This window comes from Schistocerca serialis, chromosome 4, assembly GCF_023864345.2.
Source record: "Schistocerca serialis cubense isolate TAMUIC-IGC-003099 chromosome 4, iqSchSeri2.2, whole genome shotgun sequence".
NCBI lineage: Eukaryota > Metazoa > Arthropoda > Insecta > Orthoptera > Acrididae > Schistocerca > Schistocerca serialis.
The window spans coordinates 633,973,970-633,979,969 of record NC_064641.1 but is presented as its reverse complement, the minus strand read 5'-3'; positions in this window follow the sequence as shown (position 1 = coordinate 633,979,969).

Here is a 6,000-nt window from a genome sequence, read left to right as displayed (position 1 = left end):
TCAACTACGGAGAACATCTTCCGAGGTGAGTCAACGACTGGCTGCTAGGAGCTGGGGCCGCCGCTTATATGGATATCGTAGAGGGCGCCACCTAACTCGTTGGCGCCACCGCACGTCACCTGGCGTCGATGTGCAGCTATCTCTGGCTATCGTCTGTTCTCTCGATTGCAGGCAATCGATTGTCACGTGATTGATGCAACGTCGACCGCCATAGCTTATCCAGTTTTAATCCTTCTTCTTTACGATTAAAATTGTATTGATGTTTGTGGATTTCAATTGCCTCTCTATACATACGTGTATAATAATGCGACGTCCTCGCTAGCACGCTTGTTTCACCAAATTTTATTTCGTGATCTCCATCCTTAAAAACATGTTCCGCTACTGCCAATTTGTCGATATGTCCCAAGCGACAGTTTCTTTTGTGCTCCATCAACCGTGTATTGATGCTTCTTTTTGTAGTTCCTATGTAAACCCTGCCACAACTGCATGGAATTTTATATACCCCTGGGATGCCTAGGGGGTGACGAGCATCTTTTGTTGATCTTAGGCATTCACTAATTTTCTTAGTAGGTCTGAAAATTGTCTCTACCGGAAACTTGGCTAGTACTTTCCCAACGCGATCCGTGATATTATGGATGAACGGAAGAAATACTTTTCCAGCTGATGGTTGTTGCTGTCTCCTATTTTTAGGCATTTTTCTATTTGGGTAAAGTGCTCGGTTAATGTCGTTTTTCGTATAACCATTTTTCGCAAAGGCCATTCGTAAATGATTTAGTTCTTCTTGTAAGTAACCTGGTTCACAAATTTTATTGGCCCTATCCACTAGTGTTTTTATGATCCCCCTCTTTTGCCTAGGGTGGTGGTTTGAGTTCTTATGGAGGTAGCGATCAGTATGTGAACCTTTCCTTATGGCCTAAGGTCCCATCCACCCGTTTGATAACTGATACATCCAAGAAATTAAGTTGTCTGTTCTTCTCCTTCTCCATAGTAAATTTAATCTTTGGGTTGATGCTATTTAAGTGTACCAGGAAATTACTCAAGTCTTCTTCCTCATGATTCCATATTACTAAGGTATCATTCACATACTGATACCACTTCGAGGTGCTTTTTTTGGCCGACTGCAGTGCTTGATGTTCAAAATATTCCATGAATAAATTCGCAATTGCGGGACTTAGGGGGCTTCCCATGGCTACCCCATCGATCTGTTCATAAAATTCACCATTGTACTGGAAATATGTCGAGGATAGACAGTGTTGGAACAAAATGTTTTGTGAGGATAGACATTAAGTTTATGTTCATAATCTTTGATTACTCCTGGATTCTTGTTAAAACCACTTGCATGTTTAAAAAGTAAGTCAGAAAGCTCTTGTCGTTGTGTAGCATCTAGAATATTTGATTCATTCAATTTTTGTTCTACTAATTCCTGGTTAACTTCAGTGTTGGTCTCGTGTCCGTTATCACATTTGTTCACAAAATACACGGTGGGATATGAATACTGTACAGTGACATGCGGTCCTGGGTTTACTTTGTCATACCTCTCAGGTGTGTTAATCAGGCTGATAGAAAATCTTTAGTCCTTCACAAAGAAATGGCACTTACCATTACCTATGTCTGTTTGTGCTTTGTAGGTTCTAAATGTGTCCATATCTATCAAGCAGTTGAAAATAAGTTTGTCTACTATTGAAAAACTACACTGCACAGAAAATTGTTCAATGTTCATGGTGATAAGAGCTTGGTGTTTTACTAATTTGGTTTTGCCGCCTGTAGCGGTTTGTACTTTGCAGTTTTGTACTGGCAGAACAGGAAATTTATTCCGTCTTTTTAATTCAGTGAAAAATGCTTGAGACGTTAAATTAGTCGTGAACCCTGTATCGAGTATTAACTGTGTGTCTACAGCAAAAATTGTCATTCTGATTACTGCTTCCACTTGTTGTTCAAGTGTATTTTTCGCCAGTTTTAGTTCATGTTGGTATAGACCGTCTTTTTATGTCTCCTTGTTCATCGAATCCTACGAAACATGTTTGCAAATCTGGTTTGCCCCAATCGCTTATAAGGTCTGTAGTATGGGGCTCAACTATGACCAATTCGGGTTTTACTGCGGTGTATTCTGATCTACTTCGGGACACTTTCTTGCTGTGAAATGTTGTCGCATTGTGATTTTGCTGCGTGAAGGTTGGCTGCGGTACGGCGTGTTCTATGTAATTGTTGTTGCCGCGCGCCTGCCATCGATGCAGCTGACTGTTTTCATTCACGCACGGCGCATAATTTTGAGAGGAGGGATTGAAATTAGCTTGTGGATGGTAATCGTTCCTGTTATACGGACAGTTTTGTTTAAATCTCTTGTTCCTATCATTTCCATTCCCGTATCCATTACCATGGTTAATATATCCTTCCGGTTGTGCGTACAAGCTTTACTGGCTTTTTGTATTGACCATTCAAGTTACGTTGATGTGGTGTCTGGCTGTCTGACGCCCTATTTGTTATTACTTTCTCTTCATATATTAGGTCGATTATTCTAAAACGAATAGAAAATATTCTGCGTCGTGCTCAGGTGTAGTAATTAATTTTTCACAAATATGTGATGGCAAAAGAATTTTTACATTTTTTAAAACGTCCACATGAGAAACAGGATTCGTCCAATATCGCTTTTTGTTGAGATACTTCTCAAGATATCTTCGCAAGCTACCATATTTTTTATTAAAAGGGGTGGAGTTAAAAACCTCTCGCCTAAGTCTCTCCTGTATGGCCTCTGACCAGTATTTGTCAAGAAATGGCCTTTCAAATTGTAAATACAAGGAACAACGCTCAGCTACCTCGGTCGTCCACAAAAGTATATCGCCTTGCCTGTACCAAAAAAAAAAAATTATCTTTTGTGCTTCCGTCCAATTTCTAGAAAACACATGTCGAAAAGCACTAATAAACACAACAGGATTCATCTTCTTACCTTCACTTGTAAAGGTTGGAAATTGATGGCGTCTTAATAGACCTTCCTCAGCAAATATAGTGGACAAGCTGTGTTTACATAGCTGTCGTAATTATTTACATTTCTTGTAGTTACTCGTTCTTGTGTTTTGCCCTGTAAACTTACACTCTGTGGTCTGTCATTACTATTGGCATTGTTTGTACGGTTTGCAATGATCTGTGTGCATACATTACTTTGGTTTGCTGTGGCTGTCACTTTATTTATGAGTACAACTGGTGTTTGTATCAGTTTCACCTAAGTAGTTACGTATCCTCTGCTCTGTAGCTTGCAAATTGGTGTTCACTTTGTCGATAATGTCATTTTCCTTTTGCTGAATAAGCTTTTCAACTACATCATTGATTAATTTACATTATTTCACAACCTTTTCTGCTGCAGTACTGGTTTTGTCTAAAGTACCTGCTTCAGCTTGTGAAATTACGTCAGATAAATTTTCTTTAATTTTGTCTCTTTCCTTTTTGGCACAGAGTGATTCGATTTCAAGTGATGCTACTTTTAAAGTGAGTTCATCAATAGCTATTGGTATATTTTCGTAATTCTTGTGCAGTTTGTTTAATATAGTAGAGATGTTCTTTACTGTGGAAGTTAATTGTGTTTGTGTAGGTTTGTGTGTGTGTTTTTCATCGCTTTTATTTCCTGCTCTACTGTATCATTCTGCTCGTTAAGAGTGTCTAATTTCTATTTTATACCCGTAATGTCATTGGTTACTTCGGAAAGTACATCTTGTTTTAGCTGTTTTTCCATGTCTAAATTTTACATTCATCTCCTCAAGAAAATTCTTTGTCAGATCACTGTTCTGCTGTGTGACTGTGTCCTGAAAATCTCTTAAAAACTTTTTGCTCATGTTTTATGTGGTTTATGTCTTGTGTGACTATGGTGAAGTTTTGCGACAAACTGTCAAATTTTGTATTTATGTCCGTTCGCAAATTGGTGTTCATATTTTTTATATCTGTACCTAAACTGGTGTAACTTGTGTTCATAATATCCAGTTTTTGAAGTATCGTGGCAAGTGCATCAGTTTGTCTGCTATTTAATGTACTTTGGTTGTTGAGAACTGTACATATCATCAAAGTTAGTGCTCTGTGAAAGCTCACTAGTACATGTCATTTCGGTCATGTTCATCTTTGAACTATTTAATAAGTCTAATTGTGGGAGAAAAAAAATGGTTCAAATGGATCTGAGCACTATGGGACTTAACATCTATGGTCATCAGTCCCCTAGAACTTAGAACTACCTAAACCTAACTAACCTAAGGACATCACACAACCCCTAGTAATTGTGGGAGACATGGCGCTGGTACTTCACATGTTCTATCCTGCAATTATACGCCATCTAAGCTCATTGCGTTTCCGCCATTGTCAACAATAATGGAAACTGATATTTGTGTCATTTTGTTTGAATATTAGAATTAAAATTTTTGGAAAACAGAAAACTGAAATATATTATTGTGTGAATTTAATCATACGATTTACGTGTCGTCTAGCGTTAAATATCTGCTTTTCTGACGCACGAAATGTTCTGACACAAAATCTTCAAACTTTTCTCTCGCTAATCATTACATAAAAATTCTGAAAAATTCATTACAATACATTTAGGAAGGGAAATTGAGGAAAGGAATGTCTAATTATCATGCAGGAGATGCTACCAAGCATAGAGAAGCAAGAGAATGCGTAGCGGTCCTACCTTTGCTGCGATGAAACAAACAGCGTATTTCCAAAATTTTCCGTAAATTCCGGTTTCACTTTTACTCATTTTGAATTGGTTTTCTCCACAAAAATTTTTGCTTCTGGTTATTTTGCTCCCAGTCGTGATGTTGCACATGAAAATTTAAAAATAATTAGTACATGCAAGAAAATCTCATACAATGTCGTAAATAATTTTGAATAATTTACACAACTGGTTTTATGGCTTTCTCAATGTCATGTCACGGTCGCCAGTTGCTCAAATTTTTATGTATATTTGAACAAATTCCTTGTATACTATTGGCATATTTGATTTTTTTTTCAGTGAATAAATTGTCTTATCTTTTAATCCACAAATTTCGTAAATTGTGAACCAGTGGTGTTGTGAACTTACTTCTGGTGTCCTTGGTTATATTCATCTTCTTCCGCCATAACTATTTATCTCTTGACCATGTATATAGCAGTTCTTAATTGGGCATCTTCTTCTGATGCAGGCCTGACATTGAGATGATGCGTGGAAGAAAAGAAAACTTTCGTGGTTTTGCCCAAAAAACTAATTTTAAGATTTAATATTTTCATTGGATTATTATTCAGACAACACCATATTACAAGAAAAACGTCTCCTCGCCATGAGAACTAAAGACAGAGACTCTCTATAAATTGACAAAAAAATTGAATGTGGTTTCCCTCATTTGCTATTGCCTTCCATCATAGTAAAATATATCTTTTGCTGATGCTTACAGTGGTCGCGCTAATAATTATTATCATTGCTTTTCTTATGTACCAATACAAGATCTACTTGTTTTTCCTCAATTAATCATGACTAGTTTCGTTACTATTTTTTCGTTATTTTATGTGGCACTGGTGGCCTGGTCTGGAAACGCACCTGTCACATCGTCTTCTGATGGCCGTATATTGTCCTTTCTCTAAGGTAAGTGACACACAGTGGTTTGACCATATCTCTCTGGACTGAAGGCAAGTATGGCAATGGTTGTGCACCGTGCGTTTACACCTTATCGGCAAGTATGAGGTGATGTCCAGCATCGATAATACATCTGAACCAGCACATGACATTTCTTCTATTGGGCTAGTGGCCAATTTTCCTACCAAGTCTTGAGCAACACTGTTGCATTTTTCTACAGGCATGTGCATTTCTCGTTCTTGCTAACATTAAAAGAATGGAGTGTTGTGTCATAAACAGACGTTAAACAAGGACATGTAAAAAAATGTTGTAAAGTATTAAAGTGTTAATATTAACCTTATCCTTGAGAGTTCCACCTTAGAAATGTTGCCTTCCTAGACAGCAAAAACGTCACTCTCCCATTTTCCACAACACTA